The sequence below is a fragment of the Procambarus clarkii genome, unplaced genomic scaffold (assembly GCF_040958095.1).
Source record: "Procambarus clarkii isolate CNS0578487 unplaced genomic scaffold, FALCON_Pclarkii_2.0 HiC_scaffold_168, whole genome shotgun sequence".
NCBI lineage: Eukaryota > Metazoa > Arthropoda > Malacostraca > Decapoda > Cambaridae > Procambarus > Procambarus clarkii.
In genome coordinates, this window is record NW_027189201.1 from 167,501 (window position 1) to 189,836 (window position 22,336).

The window sequence follows — 22,336 nt, forward strand, 5'->3', positions numbered from 1 at the left end:
GCATCTCTGCTTTAGTATAAATTTTGTTGTGCCATTATCATATATTTCACAAAACTTGACATACATCTCATTTACTTCATGTCCTAACAGCAAGTGTTTGTCAAATTCCTTAAGGAAATATCTGAGTTCCCGATAATGACCTCTCCACAAGTCAGGTTTTTCAACTGCTTCAAGCTCATTTTCTTCCAGATTATAATGCATTGCATACTTTATTCCCAAAAAGACATGGTCACTTTTACCCAAGTGACAATGTCACTTGGGTAAAAGGAGGGAGGTACTGAAAGGAGGAAAAGGGAGGTACCAAAGGAGGGAGGTACTGAATGATAAATATATCTTTCTCTTTCCTGGTAAATATAATATCCAGCATGGAGGGAACATCCCCTTCCCTCATCCTCGTAGCTTGTTTAACATGTAGAAACATGAATGTTTACAGGGTGAGGTTTACGAAATTATATATATATATATATATATATATATATATATATATATATATATATATATATATATATATATATATATATATATATATATATAATAATTAAAGTTTGTGTGTGTGTAATTTATATAAATAAATAATTAAATATTAATTTTGTTAATATCTTTTCAGGGAAAGCTTGCAAGTACAATTCGTATACAAGAGGGGCAACAAGAGCCAGAGGATGTCTACTAAGAAAATATATAAGTCTTTATCCTCACACTCTTGATATATGGTCTTCTCTGGTCTCTTTATTTTCTCTCCTCACAAATGTCCCTTTTTTTTTATTTCTGTTACGTTTCTCTCCTGTTTTTCTTAACTTTTAATCTCTCCTTTCCTCCTCTCTTCTAACACCTCTCGTTTCCTGTCTCTTCTAGCTTCTCTCTTCCTTTACTTTTTATATTTGTGGTATTCATTTATGTCATTTTTATTTTGTATATTTTTCTTGTATCTTTTTCTTATCTTGTGTTTCTCTTCCCCTTCTCTTCAATGATTTCTCATTTCTCTCCTCTCTCTGTTGTTTCTGTTCTGTCTTCTCTCTCCTTGCCTTAATTTTGTTCTGTCTCCTCTTTTGTTGTGTGTGTGTCTTTCTGTCTCTGTCTGTCTGTCTCTCTCTTTCTCTCTCTCTCTCTCTCTCTCTCTCTCTCTCTCTCTCTCTCTCTCTCTCTCTCTCTCTCTCTCTCTCTCTCTCTCTCTCTCTCTCTCTCTCTCTCTCTCTTCTTTCTCTCTCTTTCTTTCTCTTTCTTTCTCTTTCTTGCTCTCTCTCTCTCTCTCGCTCTCTCTCTCGCTCTCTCTCTCTGGCTCTCTTGCTCTGGCTCTCTTGCTCTCTCTGGCTCTCTCTCTCTCTCTTGCTCTCTCTCTTGCTCTCTCTGGCTCTCTTGCTCTCTCTCTGGCTCTCTCTCTCTCTCTGGCTCTCTTGCTCTCTCTCTGGCTCTCTTGCTCTCTCTCTGGCTCTCTTGCTCTCTCTCTCTCTCTGGCTCTCTTGCTCTCTCTCTCTGGCTCTCTTGCTCTCTCTCTCTGGCTCTCTCTCTCTCTCTCTCTGGCTCTGGCTCTCTCTCTCTCTGGCTCTCTCTTTCTCTCCGGCTCTCTCTCTCTCTGGCTCTGGCTCTCTCTCTCTGGCTCTGGCCCTCTCTCTCTGGCTCTGGCCCTCTCTCTCTCTCTCTCTCTCCCCCTCTCTTTCTCTCTTTCTCTGGCTCTCTCGCTCTCTCTGGCTCTCGCTCTCTCTGGCTCTCGCTCTCTCTGGCTCTCGCTCTCTGGCTCTCTCTCTCTGGCTCTCTCTGGCTCTGACTCTCTCTCTAGCTCTGACTCACTCTCTCTCTGGCTCACGCTCTCTCTCTCTGGCTCTCTCTCTCTCTGGCTCACGCTCTCTCTCTCTGGCTCTCTCTCTCTCTCTGGCTCTCTCTCTCTCTCTCTGGCTCTCTCTCTGGCTCTGGCTCTCTCTCTCTGCTCTCTCTCTGGCTCTCTCTCTCTCTCTGGCTCTCTCTCTCTCTCTGGCTCTCTCTTTCTCTCTGGCTCTCTCTCTATCTCTCTGGCTCTGGCTCTCTCTCTCTGGCTCTGGCTCTCTCTCTCTGGCTCTGGCCCTCTCTCTCTCTCTCCCCCTCTCTCTTTCTCTGCTTCTCTGGCTCTCTCTGGCTCTCGCTCTCTTTGGCTCTCGGCTCTCTCTGGCTCTCGCTCTCTGGCTCTCTCTCTGGCTCTCTCTCTCTCTGGCTCTCTCTCTCTCTCTGGCTCTGGCTCTCTCTCTCTGGCTCTGACTCTCTCTCTAGCTCTGACTCACTCTCTCTCTGGCTCTCTCTCTCTCTGGCTCTCTCTCTGGCTCTGGCTCTCTCTCTCTCTGGCTCTGGATCTCTCTCTCTCTCTCTTGCTCTCTCTTTCTCTCTGGCTCTCTCTTTCTCTCTGGCTCTCTCTCTCTCTCTCTGGCTCTGGCTCTTTCTCTCTCTCTCTCTCTGGCTCTGACTCTCTCTCTCTCTGGCTCTGGCTCACGCTCTCTCTCTGGCTCTCGCTCTCTCTCTGGCTCTCATATTTCATTTGATTTAAAAATGTCTGAGATTTTTACTTAATCTAAGTTATATTGCATGGTGCTAATATGAATATTATACATGACTTTTCTTTTCTTTCTCTCTCTCTTTCTCCCTTTCTTTCTTTCTCTTTCTTTCCTTCTCTCTCTCTTTTTCTTTCTCTTTCTACATGAATATTATACTTGACTGTTTACATTCACTTGTAGATTTTTATTTTTAGTTAATTAGTCCTAAACTTTTGATTAATAGATTTTTATTATTAGTCATAGAAAAACTATAGTGTTATATGTATACTGGGAAAATTTTACTTGTTTTAGTTTTAAGTAACAATAACTGCTTGTAACGTCAGACTGATCTCAGCATGACATGAATCACAGGCTGCTTGATCACAAAATCTATTGTGTTCACATATTGCATATATAGATTTTTATAGATTTTTAAATTTTTACTTTTATATTCTGTTATAGATATAGTCTATATATTTCGAGCTATTACATATATTTTGTTGTATTACTTATTCTTAATTAAATAAATATAATATTTTAATTCTCTTTTTGTACCCTATTTATTTGTAATTTACACATACATATATAGGATGTCCATTTCTTTCTCAGATATGTCTTCTTTCTTTCTCTCCCTTTCTATTTCAGATATGAATTAAAAAATTATTATACCCTAATTTACCCTAAACGTTTTAATGTAGGTAATTAAAAGATTATAAAAAAGTTTTTAGAAATGTTAATTATTTACGTTCTAAGGTTGTATATAAAAGTTCTCAAAAAACCTTTTCTAAACGTAATTATAAACGTGCTGAAAACAATGAAATGTCGTTTTTAGGATGTTTTAAAAACATGAAAATGTTTGCTGGGATTGTCCATGCTCTTAGAATATTACAGATCAGCTACTTCCTATTGAAGGCTCGTAGTTTTGTTTTGAGAAATATTAGTTGTTCTTAGTAAATTATAATAAGCACTATAAATTATTACATAGAATAACAGTGCTTCACCAATCAATATTATATACCATAGTTTGTGCTTTATAAATATTTAAAGGATGTTTTGTAGGAACGCTAACAGAAAACGATGTTACATATGAATGTCTATGTAAACTGTAGGTAAACTACTACAAACAGGATGGTATTGTGTCTACTATACTAACTATAGCTAGGATGGGTATATTGTCACCTACCGTCTGTTAGGTTGGAAAGGGGTCCAATACCACCCACAGGATGGGTATGAGGGTCACATCCACCCACAGGATGAGTATGGGGATCACATCCACCCAAAGGAAGGGTATTGGGTCCAATACCACCCACAGGATGAGTATGGCGTCCACTACAACCCACAGGATGGGTATGGGGCTCCAACCACCCATAGAATGGGTATGGGGCTCCAACCACAAATAAAATGGGTATTGGGTCCAATAACACCTACTGGATGTGTATGGCGTCCATTGTCGCGCGTCGAGCTCGAAAACCGCAGCATTCCTCTCAGAACCATGCCTATTTCACACAGATTCCTTAATAAACATAAGAGTTTTATATGTCACAAGAAAAATAGAAATATAAGCTTCATTCTAAATACCTTACCATGGGCATATTTAAATTTAAAGCGAAGATACATGTACTTTTATAATAGCCGAGCTTTGACCCCAGACAGATTGATCGACCGAGCAACTCTCTCTCAGAACAATGTTAGTTCACGTGAATTCGTTAATAAAGATATATGTTTTATATGTCTCAGGAAAGGCAGACATATAAGCTTCACTTTAAACACTGTACCATAGACATATTTAAAGTTCTAATGAAGATACATGTATTTTAAAAATTACGGAGCTCCCACCCCGTACAGACTGAACGACAGAGCAACTCTCTCTCAGATCAATGTTTATTTCACGTAAATTCGTTAATAAACACAAATGTTTTATATGTCTTAAGCAAGATAGAAATAAGAGCTTCATTTTAAATACATTACAATAGACATATTTATAGCTCAAGTGAAGATACATATGTTTTTATAGTAGCGCTCAGTAGCTTGTCGGGCATGGAGTGCAGACGCCTACGCACTTGCCGATATATTGTATAATTAACAAAGATACGCTAATAAAGCCTAAAATCTTATATGCCTCCAGAAAGACCGAGATATGAACATTATTATGATTGCACCAAATGAAATATATCATGTTCGAGAACAAAGATATATCAATTTTAAATTAAGTTTCGACTCTTGCTCGGGCGAGAGAGATGAGGCGACTCTCGCCCCATCTATTGGAGATTCTGTCCACTAAAGACCCAAAGCTACTCAAACCCTCCTAGCATTATTTAAGTAATGAAGTAATATGGTATATTTACTATAATGTGGGTGCTGAATGCAGAGCATGAGAAAACATATATTTACTCCAAACTAATATAATTTCATTATGAAATAAGTAAATAAGTAGCATCAAAGGAAGTCGACGGTCCAAGCGTCAATGTTGTGGAACGACTTATCCAAGATATATCGTTGTTTGGAAAGTGTTTGTTGGCATATCCAGTTGTCGGACTTCTCTGCACAAATTATCACAAATTTAAATTATAATGTTAATAAGTAGAATACGTATTTTTAATAAAATCTAACATAACTAGCCCGCAAACATTTAACATTTATTAAAAAATATATGTTTGGAAGTTAAATCGATTTCATAGGACAATAGTTTTGTTATATATACTCGTTATTCGTTGACATGCGTTCGCTACTTAAACTACCATGTACTGTACTTATGTAAAATCTCCCATGTCTCTTCGCTCATCTCACCGAACCCTACAGGCTCTGTGATATATTGTTTAATTAATTAAGATTCACAAATAAAGCTTATAATTGTATATGTTATCAAAAAGGCAGAGCTTATTTTAGTTCATTTATTATGCACCCCATACCCATCCTATGAGCGATAGTGGAGTGTTACAGAGGCACATAATGTGCTTAGGGACTAAGCCCCCACAATTCATATAGCCAAGCAAGTTATAATCTTGATAAGCTAGTTACAAAAGTCAATGTACATTGTCACATCAACAATGGGCTCGAGACCGACCACAAGTACAGTTTATAATTTAAGCAACTGACATATATGGAGGGCTAGTGTCACAATTGATATGTTTATCCTACACATAACCCCCTCTCCCCCATCCAATAGGCAGCAGTGGATAGGTTACAATCAAGTCGTTTTTTGCGTTTTATTTAGAGATTAGATCTTATTGGGTGAGGAAAGATATTCATATTTTAAAGAAGGCTTCTTGGCTGATGCTCTCCATTGATGGAAAATATACAACCTTTTGAAAATCAATGTTAGTTTGATCTAGATATTGTAATTAACGAAAGTATTTATGTCATCTGAAAGGTAGAAATATAGGTTACATTTAAAATCCTTTGTCATAAATATAACTGAAGTGAAAACGAAGATATATGCATTTTGATAATTACTTGATGGCTAGCTCTGAGAGTGTGAAGCCCTGCACACCAGCCAATAAATTGTATAATTAGTTTCCATATATTTTAATTAATCTTAAAATCTATATGTCAGAAGAAAGGAAGATGTAGCCGTTAATGTGACAACATTTAAAAATATATATATCTCTTAAATAAATAATACCACCTTATCGCCGGTGTCCGGACACATGAAAACTACCTAGGTATCAGTATCCAGCCAGGCGGGGATCACAGGCTGCACAATACTGATAAATTATGTAATGCACTACTTGTGGTCCATCTCGAACCCATTTAAGATGTGACGACTTATAGTGAATTTTGTAACTAGCTCATCAAGATTGTAACTTGCTTAGCTAAATGAATTGTGGGGTTCGGTCCATTCATTTTCTTTCTTTATTATGCACCCCATAATACACATCCCGTGGGCGGTGGTGTAAAGGATTACAGAGGCACATAATCGGTTCAGGAACTGAACCCTCTAGTTCGTTTAGCTAAGCAAATAACAATCTTTTGACGCTAGTTACAAAATTATTAATGTACACATACTTATGCATACATGTACATATTCATACGTATACATATATACATACACATACATATTTAATCACCCCCACAAATACACACATCAGTAATCTTTTGTGTCACAAGTAATTCAACAAGAGGCTCACAACAGTCACTATACAAGGCACTTTACATCTATGAGGAGTTGCACAGTTACTAGTCTTGCTCCACACCGACCCAACTGGGCGGCAGCTTTACAGTCATGTGCTCCACACCCACCCAACTGGGCGGCAGCTCTACAGTCATGTGCTCCACACCCACCCAACTGGGCGGCAGCTTTACAGTCATGTGCTCCACACCCACCCAACTGGGCGGCTGCTTTACAGTCATGTGCTCCATACCCACCCAACTGGGCGGCAGCTTTACAGTCATGTGCATGCATTACCTACAGTAAGCAAATTTTGGATACTTCGCTAAGATTTCGGGCAGCACATCATTATGAATGAAGTACTTACACATTTCATGGACACTATTGATGTTATCTTTAAATTCCGCGATTTTTCACATTCCATTATATAATGACGCAAAGTATGCGAATAGTTCTGCTGACAGAGTTTACATTTAGTCAAATCTACATCATCAGATGTTACAAACTTCCAGAGGTACTTGTAGCCGAGCCTAAACCTAGCAGTTGTAACATCTAGAAGTCTGCTAACATTATTGGATGACCCAAAGACGAGCGATTCATCAAAGTTTACACAATATTGTGAAATTGAGAGTCAGTGTAGTAACATAAATTGGTAAATCATAAATATTGTAAGTTAAGAATCTGATGCATGTCTGTGTGTTGGGGGGGGGGGGGTTATACCCTTGGTAAGCGAGAGTGGAAAGTAACCTTAGACGTACTGCGGTCAATGTGGGGGGGGGGGGGGAGTTGTAGGGAGGGTGGGAGAGTCAAATTCACCCTCCAACATCTGGGCATAGTACCAGCAGCCTCCACAACACTCCCCCAGCCTCCAGCTGGTGCTTGTAGATGCCTCATCTAATCTCACTTATGTCACACATTAACCTACAGTTCCTGTGATATTTAAACTCCTCATCACAGTGGCGTCTCACCATTATAAACTGTATTGGATTTTGTCCCGAAATAGCTATATGCTGACTGGACGTGTATGTATGTATGTATATGTATGTATGTATGTATGTATGTATGTATGTATGTATGTATGTATGTATGTATGTATGTATGTATGTATGTATGTATGTATGTATGTATGTATGTATGTATGTACGCATGTATGTATGTATGTATGTATGTATGTATGTATGTATGTATGTATGTATGTATGTATGTATGTATGTATGTATGTATGTATGTATGTATGTATGTATGCATGTATGCATGTATGCATGTATGTATGTATGTATGTATGTATGTATGTATGTATGTATGTATGTATGTATGTATGTATGTATGTATGTATGTATGTATGTATGTATGTACTCACCTATTTGTGCTTGCGGGGGTTGAGCTTTGGCTCTTTGGTCCCGCCTCTCAACTGTCAATCAACTGGTGTACAGATTCCTGAGCCTACTGGGCTCTATCATATCTACATTTAAAACTGTGTATGGAGTCAGCCTCCACCACATCACTGCCTAATGCATTCCATCCGTTAACTACTCTGACACTAAACAAGTTCCTTCTAACGTCTCTGTGGCTCATGTGAGTACTCAGTTTCCACCTGTGTCCCCTTGTTCGCGTCCCACCAGTGTTGAATAGTTTATCCTTGTTTACCCGGTCGATTCCTCTGAGGATTTTGTAGGTTGTGATCATGTCTCCCCTTACTCTTCTGTCTTCCAGTGTCGTAAGGTGCATTTCCCGCAGCCTTTCCTCGTAACTCATGCCTCTTAGTTCTGGGACTAGTCTAGTGGCATACCTTTGGACTTTTTCCAGCTTCGTCTTGTGCATATATGTGCACATATGTATGTATGTGTGTATGCACATATGTATGTATGTGTGTATGCACATATGTATGTATGTGTGCATTGTGCACATATGTATGTATGTGTGCATTGTGCACATATGTATGTATGTATGTATGTATGTATGTATGTATGTATGTATGTATGTATGTATGTATGTATGTATGTATGTATGTATGTATGTATGTATGTATGCATGTATGTATGTATGTATGTATGTATGTATGTATGTATGTATGTATGTATGGATGGATGGATGGATGGATTTATGTGCGCATGCATGTATGTATGTATGTATGTATGTATGTATGTATGTATGTATGTATGTATGTATGTATGTATGTATGTATGTATGTATGTATGTATGTATGTATGTACGCATGCATGTATGTATGTATGTATGTATGTATGTATGTATGTATGTATGTATGTATGTATGTATGTATGTATGTATGTATGTATGTATGTATGTATGTATGTACGCATGTATGTATGTATGTATGTATGTATGTATGTATGTATGTATGTACTCACCTAGTTGTGTTGCGGGGGTTGAGCTCTGGCTCTTTGGTCTATGTATGTATGTATGTATGTATGTATGTATGTATGTATGTATGTATGTATGTATGTATGTATGTATGTATGTATGTATGTATGTATGTATGTATGTATGTATGTATGTGTGTATGTATGTATGAATGTATGTATGTATGTATGTATGTGTGTATGTATGTATTCCCAATCACGTTAAAGACTCCCCCTCTATCATCCAATTAAAGAGAAAAACAACTATGTACTAAATAATCAACTCCTTGTAACTTTAATTATGCTGACCTTCCTATCTGTATTCAGACTGTGCCTACCATCATTATAGGTGATTATAACGCTAGGCATAGGAATATGGGTAATTCGCAGTTCAGTAATCGTAACGGCAACCATCTGTTGTCACTATTAGGTAGTCACGATGATGCACAGATTGTGGGTGACCTTGAACCGATGCATATCTACGGAGGTATTCTTGATCTATGTCTCGGTTTCCACGTCTCCCACACCGTGTTGCGCCTCGTCAATAGTGCCAGATATGGCGTCTGATCATCTGCCCATATTAGCCACTGTAGGCATTGGAAGCTCTATCCTCCCCGGCGGAGTGTTCAAGCAGAAGAGGCTGGCTGTGCCCATCGATCAACGAGACAATCTTGTTGCTCATGTGTCAGAATGGTACAGTTCATCTGAGCCTTCATCAGTTGAAGATTTTAATAATAAGCTCAAAGGTACTATCGAGCAGTTTATAGAATCACTTGATCCATCGTCCAGGCCACGTAACTCAAATTATACTGGTCATAGCACTTATGTTTATTATAATGATTCTAAATTGCATACACTAAAACGCACTGCCAGAATTATTGGACTAGCTTATAGAAGGACCCGCACTGCTGAAATGCTTCGGCTCTTTCAAGCGACTCTGGCTAAGGCCAGGGAACGTATGGTGGAGCTGAGGCAGACAGACTGGGAAACTTTTGTCCGTGGTCTCAATTCTCACACGCCACTAAGTCGGGCATGGAAGGATATCAACAAGGTCAATGGGAAAAATGCTGCAGAGATCTCGTACCCTAATCCTCTGCACAGAGCAAATGAGCTTGTTGAAGCTTGGGCCACGACTTCCAGTTTTGACAGTCTTCCTCTACCCTCAAAGAATGAATTAAATAATAGATATACTGATAGGGCAAGGCTCCTTGACTTCATGCGTCATCAAGAGGATGACTGTGACATGCTTTTTACTGAATACGAACTAGACTCTGCTCTACATAAAGGCAAAGCTACATCACCCGGGGAGGATGGAGTTACTGACGGCATACTAGCTGCATATGCTTCTGTTAGTTCCAGGGAATACCTTTCTTCAATTGTATAATATGAGCTATGTAACTGGGGAGCTTCCTAAGTCATGGACCAACAGTGTTATTATTCCCATTCCTAAACCTCACCAGCCGAGTGCTTTTCGCCCAATCTCCCTCACTATTTGTCTCTATAAGTGTCTTGAGAGGATGGTTCTCAACCGTCTCCTTTACAAAATTAATAATATGTTGTCTCCCCAGATATATGGCTTTACGCATGGAAAGAGTGTACATCACTGTATTACCACACTCCTCACCCTGCATACTGATAGGTCATATACCACTTTCCTAGATCTTAAGTCAGCCTTTGACATTGCTAACCCACACGTCATTCTGAGAGAACTTGCTAAAATGAATGTTGGAGAATGAATGTTGGAATGTTAATGTTAAAAATTGTTCAAACTGAAATAAATATATAACACTGTACGGTACAGTTGTGTTTAATTATGTTTTGCGATTCCTTTGGAAAAGGTATTTGTGCACCAAGTACTACTAGGTCATATGAGATATGCTGAATGTTGTCAATATACCATCTGAATACGCTTCACTTTGCGTTAATCATTGGACGTCCTAATGATTAAGGTCCCCAAAAGGACTTAATCAGACCTCAGTGGATATTTTTACTCTCCCCCTCTCTCTCTATCTCTCAGAGCATCCCCTTATGTGTTGTATGTGGGTGCTGAAGTTCAGTCTCTTGTCTATGTATAGGTGAAGGAACTTTCCATAATTGTTATTGCTAATGTTTACTTGTAATACTGGGTATACATCCGGTGTTCTTACCCTCGACCGCGGAGAGGGTAAGCCGCGGCCGTATGGTCTGAAACCCACAAATATTTACAATGGGGGTGGGGGAGGGTGGATAACATTTCCTCTTCAAGCACGCGCGCACAAATGAACTATGTTACTTAACTGGAAGCACTCGTACAACATAATTTACACGATTTTTCAGGATAATTATACTTCTTACAAGCATATATACAGTATAGTACCTAGGAGGTTCTCTTCAATGATATCTAAGATAATTAAAAGAACCCAAGCAAACCACTGTGGAAATGTGCTGGACAAACATATCAATTGTGACACTAGCTCTCCACATATGGCATTTGCTTAATTTAGAAACTGTACTTGTGGTCGATCTCGAACCCATGTTGTTGATGTGACGATGTGTTATGAATTTTGTGGCTAGCTCCTCAAGATTGTAAACTTGCTTAGATAAATAAATTGTGTGTTCAGTCCCTGAACCCATTATGTGATAAATTAACTAAACTAAAAACTATAGTCTGGCGACGAAACCTGAACTGCATAATGTAAATAGGGATTAACCAGAAAAAGATATAGGTGAAGAATAACACCAGGTAACTGCATTAATTACAATATCTAGATCAAACTGTAACACGGGTAGGTTCCTCTCTACTTATCTTTCCTCCTTTTCCCTCTACCCGTATTCTTACTTTTTATTCTCTACCAAGGGACTCCAAAACTTTTACCAAAGCCAACTCCACTCACGTGGTCCTAAGACGATTGACCGACTAGGATTCTACACCCAGTATGACGTGACCTAGGCTTTGAGCAAAACCCTAGAGTCGCCCTCTACGCTGCACCACCAGACCAGCAACCCCGCGCAATGATCGAGGTCTGGATCGATCACGCTAATTAATCAACCTTGGGGCTTGATCCCCACTATAACCGATGACCGTGGAAACTTAAGAGTGTGAAATTAATTACACGGGAATGATTCGATGTTAGAATCGGCGCCCAATCCAACTCTGCCTCGTGTGGACCACGTGACCAGGACAAGTATACACATAAAACACATGGAAATAATAAAAATGCAATTTAATTACCTAATTAATTTATTAAAAGAAAAACTAAAACAAAATCTAAATATGTTCACTCCCTGTCACTTTAACACTCCCTACTTGACCTGAATGGCAATGAGACTATCTCTATACATACCAATAGCAACTATACCTCTATGTTTTACCAGCTAAAGATGTTGGGCTGGTCTTGGGAGAGGTTAGATGGCTGACCTCTCCCAGTTGCTCTGGAGTCCACACTGATCTCTTCCTCGTCTGGTCTACCCCCAGACTAGAGCATTGTATTATTCCGCATCACTTGCCCAGTTACTTAGCAAGGTTTAAGTTATAACAATTAACCTCTGTTGTACTTAATTGATCCAGACTGGTTGAATTATTTTACTGAAATTAAATTACACAAGCATCTAACGGCAGAGCTGTTCCCGATCCCCAAAATGGTTAATTGAACTTTGAGAAATAGTAGACATGTCAACCCTGATGACCTATGACCGCCGGTCACTCCGCCTTACAAGTTAGATCTGATTCGTGACGTCACTGATGGTGACTTAAACTCAATAATTAGAATACTCTTGATATTGTACCCAGTACTATTATACAATACAATTTTAATACAAAATGAATAAAGGCTAATTTCTCTAAATTACTGAATACTATAGGATGGTTCATTATACAAAACTATGAACAAAGATGCCCGCCATTTGTGACTCAGACCTGCTAATTCCCAGAGGAATGTGCTTTGTGAGGTCAGGTCCCTGCACGACTTCTGGAATAATTCTTACAACAGCCTAGTTTGTTACAAAACTAACATTGATTTTCAAAAGGTTGTATATTTTCCATCAATGGAGAGCATCAGCCAAGAAGCCTTCTTTAAAATATGAATATCTTTCCTCACCCAATAAGATCTAATCTCTGAATAAAACGCAAAAAAGACTTGATTGTAACCTATCCACCGCTGCCCATTGGATGGGGGAGAGGGGGTTATGTGTAGGATAAACATATCAATTGTGACACTAGCCCTCCATATATATCAGTTGCGTAAATTAAAAACTGTACTTGTGGCCGGTCTTGAGCCCATTGTTGATGTGACAATGTGCATTGACTTTTGTAACTAACTTATCAAGATTATAACTTGCTTGGCTATATGAATTGTGGGGCTCAGTCCCTGACCCCATTATGTGCCTCTGTATCACTCCACTATCGCTCATAGGATGGGTATGGGGTGCATAATAATGAACTATACGAAGTTCTGCCTTTTTGATAACATACACAGTTATAAGCTTTATTTGTGAATCTCAATTAATTAAACAATATATCACAGATCCTGTAGGGTTCGGTGAGATGAGTGAAGAGACATGGGAGATTTTACATAAGTACAGTACATGGTAGTTTAAGTAGCGAACGCATATCAACGAATAACGAGTATATATATATATTTTTTTTTTGAGATATATACAAGAGTAGTTACATTCTTGTACAGCCACTAGTACGCGTAGCGTTTCGGGCAAGTCCTTAATCCTATGGTCCCTGGAATACGATCCCCTGCCGCGAAGAATCGTTTTTTTCATCTAAGTACACATTTTACTGTTGCGTTAAACAGAGGCTACAGTTAAGGAATTGCGCCCAGTAAATCCTCCTCGGCCAGGATACGAACCCATGACATAGCGCTCGCGGAACGCCAGGCGAGTGTCTTACCACTACACCACGGAGACTGTTCAATAAAACTATAACTATAAAACTATATAACAAAACTATTGTCCTATGAAGTCGATTTAACTTCCAAACATATATTTTTTAATAAATATTAAATGTTTTCTGACTAGTTATGTTAGATTTTATTAAAAATACGTATTCTACTTGTTAACATTATAATTTAAATTTGTGATAATTTGTGCAGAGAAGTGCGGCAACTGGATATGCCAACAAACACTTTCCAAACAACGATATATCTTGGATAAGTCGCTCCACAACATTGACGCTTGGACTGTCGACTTCCTTTGATGCTACTTATTACTTATTTCATAATGAAATTATATTAGTTTGGAGTAAATATATGTTTTCTCATGTTCTGCATTCAGCACCCACATTATAGTGAGTAAATATGCCATATTACTTCATTACTTAAATAATGCTAGGAGGGTTTGAGTAGCTTTGGGTCTTTAGTGGACAGAATCTCCAATAGATGCGGCGAGAGTCGCCCCATCTCTCTCGCCCGAGCAAGAGTCGAAACTTAATTTAAAATTGATATATCTTTGTTCTCGAACATGATATATTTCATTTGGTGCAATCATAATAATGTTCATATCTCGGTCTTTCTGGAGGCATAAAATATTTTAGGCTTTATTAGCGTATCTTTGTTAATTATACAATATATCGGCAAGTGCGTAGGCGTCTGCACTCCATGCCCGACAAGCTACTGAGCGCTACTATAAAAACATATGTATCTTCACTTGAGCTATATATATGTATATTGTAATGTATTTAAAATGAAGATCCTTTTTCTATCTTGCTTAAGACATATAAAACATTTGTGTTTATTAACGAATTCACGTTAAATAAACATTGTTCTGAGAGAGAGTTGCTCAGTCGATCAATCTGTCCGGGGTCAAAGCTCGGCTATTATAAAAGTACACGTATCTTCGCTTTAAATTTAAATATGCCCATGGTAAGTATTGCCACCTCTGCTATACAGAAAAAAATAGACCCCAGACACACCCTGTGGATAGTAATGGACCCCCATACCGACACTATGAGGGGTAGTGGACCCCATAATAACACTATGGGCGGTAGTGGACACTATACAAACACTATGGGCGGTAGTTGACTTCATAGCGACCCTGTGGGCGGTAGTGGACCCCCTGCCGACTCTGTGGGCGGCAGTGGACCCCCTACCGACCCTGTGGGCGGCAGTGGAACCCCCCTACCAACACTGTGGGCGGTAGTGGACCCCTACCGACCCTGTGGACACTCTACCGACCCTGTGGGCGGTAGTGGACCCCATACCGACCCTGTGGGCGTCAGTGGACTCTATACCGACCGTGTGGGTGGCGGTAGACCCCATACCGACCCTGTGAGCAGTAGTGGACCCCATACCGACCCTGTGGGCGGCAGTGGACTCCATACCGACTCTGTGGGCGGTAGTGGACCCCATACCGACCCTGTGGGTGGCAGTGGACTCCATACCGACCGTGTGGGTGGCAGTGGACTCCATACCGACCGTGTGGGTGGCAGTAGACCCCATACCGACCCTGTGGGCGGTAGTGGACCCCCTAAAGACCCTGTGGGCGGCAGTTGACCCCTTACCAACCCTGTGGGCGGTAGTGGACCCTTTACCGACCCTGTGGGCGGTAGTGGACCCCTACCGACCCTGTGGACGCTCTACCGACCCTGTGGGCGGCAGTGGACTCCATACCGACCCTGTTGGTGGCAGTAGACCCCATACCGACCCTGTGGGCGGTAGTGGACCCCATACCGACCCTGTGGGCGGCAGTGGACTCCATACCGACCCTGTTGGTGGCAGTGGACCCCATACCGACCCTGTGGGCGGTAGTGAACCCCCTACCGACCCTGTGGGCGGCAGTTGACTACCTACCAACCCTGTGGGCGGTAGTGGACCCTTTACCGACCCTGTGGGCGGCAGTGGACCCTATATACTAATTCGGTGGGCGATACTGGACCCTCTACTCATCCCGTGGGCGGCAATGGACGCCATACACATCCAGTGGGTGTTATTGGACCCCATACCCATCCTGTGGGTGGTTGTGAGCCCCATACCCATCCTGTCGGTGGTAGTGGACGCCATACACATCCAGTGGATGGTATTGGACTCCATACCCTTCCTGTGGGTGGAAGTGATCCATAAGTTTGCAGTAGTTTACCCCATAAACATTCCAACATAACATCGTTTTCTGTTAGCATTCCTACAAAACATTCTTTAAAGACTTTTAAAGCACAAACTATGGTATATAATATTGATTGGTGAAGCACTGTTATTCTATGTAATTATTTAAAGTGCTTATTATAATTTACTAAGAACAACTAATATTTCTCAAAACAAAACTACGAGCCTTCAATAGGATGTAGCTGATCTGTAATATTCTAAGAGCATGGACAATAGTAGGTAAATTTCACAACCCATGTGGGACCTGAAAACTACAATTTTCATTATAATTGAACCAATCACGACTATTCTGCTATCTACGTTGATGGACGGGTACTGTGAGACGTAAATTGGTACGTGAGGAAGAGTTTGGGCCTTGGTAAAAAAGGTAACTGGAAATATATCACATATGTACTAAATCACATTCAACATATTGACTTTAAGCATTAAGTCATATATGTGCTGTCTTGTGTGAGAACGGGTTGCATCCCTTTGTCTTTCTCCCTCCTTGCCCCCCCCCCGCTCTCTCTCTCTCTCTCTCTCTCTCTCTCTCTCTCTCTCTCTCTCTCTCTCTCTCTCTCTCTCTCTCTCTCTCTCTCTCTCTCTCTCTCTCTCTCTCTCTCTCTCTCTCTCTCTCTCTCTCTCTCTCTCTCTCTCTCTCTCTCTCTCTCCCGTCTCGACTCTTTCTCTTTTCCATTTTCCATTCTCTCATATTGGGAAGGATGTTGGATAAGGGTGTTGGGGGTTCACAGGAGGGAGAGTGGCTATCACAGGTGGGAGTCAGATGGTGATAGTGAGGGAGTGCTTGGCCAGGAGGTGGTGTCGCCAGCACCCTTGAACTTGCCACCACTTGAACTTGAACCAGTGTTCGCCTAGCTCTGGGCGGAGGTGGACGTGTCGCCTGTGAGCTCCTGGTTTGCTGACCTGTGGTTGTTTGTGTGTGTGAGCGGACCCTTAGGGCCGTGGCGGCTGGAGGGATGGCGGCCCCCCCTCCCCCCCTGTGAAGCGGAGAGATACCATTGTCCTAGAATTTACTGGCCCAGCGTCTTACCCGGCAGTTGAAGTGGTGATCATCGACATGTTGCGGGTGGATGTGGCGTCTGTGTGCGGCGTTCAACTTGTATCCGAGCATCGAGCTGTTATGAAATTCTGCTCCACGGCTGTGTATCGTGACTTTGTGGACCGCTATGACGGGAGGACATTTACTCTGCCTGAGGGTGGTGGTTCGGTGGTAGTGTCGGACAGGTGCAGTGAGACTACCTATGTGGCGGTTCATGGTGCTCCCTTTGAGTTCCTTGACTCTCTTCTCCAGCGTCATTTTACCCGGTATGGGCAGGTCTTGAGTGTCCGAATGAATGCAGTCTCCTCCGGGCGGTGGAAGGGTAACCAAATGGGACCTGCACTGTCGCGCTGCGCTTGAAGGACTCCATCCCTTCGTCCCTCCAGCTTCTGGGCTTCATGGTACGCGTGTTCTATGGGGGTCAGTCCTGGACGTGTTTCCGGTGCGGACTCTTGGGCCATTAGGCTGCGGGATGTGATGCGAGCCGGGTTGGGCCAGTGAACCTCTCCAGGGAGGAGGACTTTCCCCCGTTGGCAGTCCCGGACCTGTCGGAAGGTGCTGCTGTGGACAGTGTTACTACCCAGTCCTCTGTTGCCCCGTTGCCAGTCTCTGATGCCAGCCTCGATGTGGCTGTGGGTGTCGGAGTGGAAGGAAGTGCATCCCCGGCTCCCGCACCTCAAGTTCTCAGGCAGGCAGGCCTCCCCTGCCTGCCTCGTCTCCAGTCGAGTCTCCAGTTGTATCTCCTGTGGTGTGTGGTCTCGTGACTCCGGACGTCGAGGCTGCGCCTTGGCCTGTACTGTCTCTGGCAGCTTTGTCTTCGACCCATGTCGACGTGCACACTGTGATGTCTCCTGCGGTGTGTGGTCCTGTTCCCCGGGTTGTTGAGGCTGAGATGTTGAGTGATCGTGCGCTGCGGGGTGTTGTACGGGCAACCAGTGGTTCTGCTACGGGCAACCAGCGGTTCTGCTACGGTGCTTCCTAGCGGAGGTGATAGTTCCGACGATCTGCGACCTGTGCCCAAGCATTCGCGACAAGCTTTGAGTCTGTCTCCGCCTCGTAATGCGGCCTGGGCCGACGTCGGGGAATTTGAGGACTCCGGGAGTTCGTCTTCTGGGGATGGTGATGTGTGCGACGCTGTAGGAGTGCCTGCGGCTCCTGCAGGTTGTGTTGCAGCAGTGATGGGTCCTGTGGTGGGATTGTCGCCTTGCCCTGGTCCGGTGTCTTCTCCGTCTGCCTCCGCGTCACCGGTTGCTGGTTCCCCGGGTTGGGAGGTTGTGGCACCGGCAGTTTGCGAGAGAGGGTGGGGGCTTGGTGCCGGTTCTTACAAATGCTTCTGTTCCGGCGGCCTCCGTGCCTCTGGCGTCCATGTCTGTGCCTTCCACGCCTTTGCCCTCTGCTCAGTCATCCTTTGTTACTCCGTCCCCTGTGATGTCGGCCCCTGCACCATCGCCCTCTGTGATTGCGTCCCCTGTGACTCCGCCCGCTCAGTTGCCGGCCTGTGTCCAGCCGACTCCTGTGCTTCAGTCCCGTGTGGTTCCACCGTCTGTATCAAAGTCCTCTGTGCGGCCTCTTCCCGTGCCTACCGCCCCCGTGGTGGAGGGAGCCGAGCTGGAGGTGCCTGACTTCATGCATCGCCCACGAGGGTCACGTAGTCACGTTAACGCGCCTATGGAAATGTGGGCACAGTGGGATGCCTACAGGAAGAAGTACCCGCGTCGTTACTATCCGGATAAATATGAAGATGATTGACTGTGTGTGTGGTTCTTGCTTTGTGTTGCTTCTTTCTTTCGTTGGTTTGTTGAGCTATGTGTTACGGGTTCCTTTTTTTCCCCCTGTTTTCTTACCTAGTTCTTGCTGGGTTATAATAATCTAGTGTTTTTTCCTTTTTTTGACTATTTCATTGTTACCTATGTGTAAGATTCCATTTTTGTTTATGCTTATTTACGTTTTGTTCTCTTATCTGTGTCCTATTTACTGTGTTATATGTTCCGATGTTGGTTTGTGCTCTACCGATTCTTTATTTTTTATTTTTATATTTTACTATGTCATGCAAATGTGTTCTGTTTCCTTTGTTCTATGTACTGTGCTGTGTATTGCTTTGTTGTATTCCCTTGTTAATTTCCTGCATTTTCTTTACTATGTTGTATTTACAGTATTGTATTACCATGTTCTGTTATTGTGTTCTCTATTCTGTGGTGTGTTGTGTAATTTTGTATGTGTATTCCTTGTTTATATTTTACCTCTGGTTTTAATTGTGCTCCTTGTGCGCTATTGTAATTACTGACGCTTTTGGCACGCCCCATCTGGGAAGTGCTGCTTTTGTTTTTGTGTGTATGTGTTCTTATGAGTTTTATGTTGTTCTATGTTTTCACTTTTGTGTTATGTTGATCTGTGTTACTTGTTATCTGTGTTGTTGTTATTCTGTGTTCTTTGTTACTCTGCTTTCCTGTTTATATGGTTACTGTACGCTGTAATTGCTTTGTTTTAATAATAAAAAAAAAACTTGAACTTGAACCAGCACCCTTGAACTTTAGGGCAAAATTATGATCCGTAGAATTATTTTTACTGTTTTTGCATGATCAATGTGTCCAAATTTTACAATGTATCAAAGATAACAATAAATCAAATCTTGTCATAAAATGATATTGCGAAATATATCATAGGAGTAAATTTGGCCCAGTGTCATTTGCACTCTTGGATGTAAATGGCGACCTGCCCATTTTTGGGCACGTACACAACAGCATTTACTGGGAGATATTGGGTGAAACTTACCCCAAAGCGAGCTACATAGTCTCCCCGGCTTGACATCTTGTTTTGATAATTACTTACTTAGCCTTAAGTGTGTGCCTTCAACCTCGGACAAACAGACATTTATATTTTTTATAGAATTATGGTAAGTGCAGCAGGTGGAAAAAGTCCTCATTTATAAGAATATCGAATGTATTCCAAATGCATTTGGGCAGTTTGCTTTGTTTTGCTGACAGCAGTTCACGGTCACTCGATTCACTGAATCATACTGGAATGGAAAACATAATAATATATTTCATCAAATGTATATACTGTCTGTGTTATTAAGTGAACATCTTAAGTGATATGAACTCGGGCCAGGTACGGTAATTATGCAAAGGATGCGTTGCATCTAATAATTCTGAAGACATTATAAGCAAAGATTGATTTATTGCTTCAGGAAACACATGGGAATGGTTCGGTGGCTGCCTCGAGGCTTCACTCAAGGTTACTTGGGGCAGAAGTCGGCCACCAACTGGCAGAACACCCAGGTCAGGTTTACCGATCACTACCTTCCTCTAACGCAGAGATTGTTCTCGTAGTTGTTTGGCAACATTGAGGAGTGCTGTGATAGGTAATCGGAATGGCACCGGTTGGCGCACAGTATGGTAACATAATAAAGAAGTTATTAAGTAGACATAATACGTTTCTTACCGTTTGTTAATTTTAAAATATTAATGTTAAAGCTTTTAAATTTAAATTTGTCATATTTATTACGTAAATATATTTAAGTACACTTTAACTTAAGGTACAAACATCTCAAAATTTGTACTGGCTACAAATTACATACTTTCTGAACTAGCACAAGTTTATTACTGATCTTAAATAACTCATTTTTTTTATACAGATTGCAGTTCCAGCTCACCGCATGGCCTCGGGCTCTTCAAGCCGCAGGCCTGAACATGCCCGCTGTAAGTATCTAAATACTTGATCACGTTGTCTATACTTCTCTAATCACGCCAGAAAAAGTAACTTGTTTCACTTTTCTAATGCACCCACTTGATCATCCTGGGCGTGCCCCTGCCCCAAACTACCACAGTTTGGACATGGCAGGGCCCGCTCTAACTGATCTACTAAGCCGCCCTTCTGAGGCTGTCTCTATCAATATCCCACGTGTTGGTTCTTGCCCGTGGTGTATGGTGAGTGCTTTATTGTCTTCTAGCTTGTCTCCCATTTATACACTAAATCATTTGGTTTAGGTTAATTATTAATCTTGTAATGTTTCATTCAAACAGGTTGGTGACACCACCCGGGTGTTTCCCTTGTGGAGCAAGTGGGTAGCCTGCTTATGCTTTCCCCTCGGCCTGATAGCCCTATGCCTCAATTACGAGGACCGTTGCTCATTCTGTGACTACGTGTCGACCCATTAAGGCTGAAATGACCGTCCAGTAGCGTGCAACTGGACGGTTTCCCTGAAAGATGCCTTTTGAAACGGCTCTTGTTGGACCGTCAGGGATAAAAAAAAAATGGATAAAATTTAGGTTTTAGCGCTTGCATTTTTTAAAAGTAAATGTCTTGACATGTCATATTTATTAAACTATATAATTTAAGTATTTTTATAATTTTTAATTTTTTAGTTTAAGCTCTAAACATAATAAATTTTATCTAGACTGATGTTTTAATATTCATTTAATATGAATTAATAGTGCCTGCTTAGATTTAAACCTACAAAGTAAATGGTTGCCACCTTTTAATAAAGCAGAGACCAGATTTGCCGTTACTCCAAAAATATTGGTTAAAGTAAATGTTAAGCCATACAACACATGACTAGTGATACTACAACATATCTGCCTAAATCTGTCGCAACTGGCAGGAAAGTTACCAAACACTCTAAACAGCCTGTCGTTCACAGCTGTAATTTAAGTTTTACTTTAATCATGCACTGGTTTTGGGCCCCTTCTGCCTCACCCCCCCTCCCTTTCATCCCATTCCACAAGCTTGTCATAACACGGAAAGTAATTTCTACTGGGACACTACTAGTGTAGCCAACAGAACCTGCTGTGATAAGTTTAATTTGCATCACTATCAAATTCGGTTACCCTACCAGGAGTTTACCTACAAATAGGAGAGACCCTGGAGCCGGTAGGTGTAGCCTGGGCGCGCCCTCTGGCAGTTTCAGGAGGTAGGAAACAATTGTATTGTTCGGGTCATTAATAAACCTACAGGCGAAGACAGTTTTAAAAGTCTGCACCATAGACTTCTCTACGCAACTATCAAACTTCCACCTCCCTATCTGGACCCGTATGCGCCGTGAGGGAGCTTGGTGGCCCCCTCCCCGCTCGGCTCGTTGTCGCCGTGTGGGGGCTTAGTGGGCGGCTGTCGGAGTGTGATGCTCCTTGGGACAGTCCTGTCCTTTCTTTAGCCTTGTGCTCCTGCTGCCGTCCTCTCCAATTCTGCTGGGCACCTTTTCCTTTTCCTTCTGTTTCGTTTTTCTCCCCCCTCTTCTCCTATCTACTTGCCGTTTC

The 22,336-nt window shown here is 41.9% G+C and overlaps 2 long non-coding RNA genes across 2 annotated transcripts in view; both read left to right on the plus strand.

Annotated features, from left to right (window-relative positions):
* The window catches only part of LOC138361068 (uncharacterized), an 8,127-nt gene extending 6,969 nt beyond the window's left edge, over positions 1 to 1,158 (plus strand). Inside the window, exon 5 of the long non-coding RNA XR_011226773.1 lies at positions 608 to 1,158. This is a non-coding gene — a long non-coding RNA (uncharacterized lncRNA). The remainder of the gene's footprint in view (positions 1 to 607) is intronic.
* An 18,804-nt stretch (positions 1,159 to 19,962) lies between these two features.
* On the plus strand, positions 19,963 to 21,481 carry LOC138361070 (uncharacterized). The gene is made up of 4 exons (XR_011226775.1): positions 19,963 to 19,977; positions 20,272 to 20,479; positions 20,719 to 20,782; positions 21,107 to 21,481. It is a non-coding gene; the product is annotated as an uncharacterized lncRNA (long non-coding RNA).
* The last annotated feature ends 855 nt before the right edge of the window (positions 21,482 to 22,336 follow it).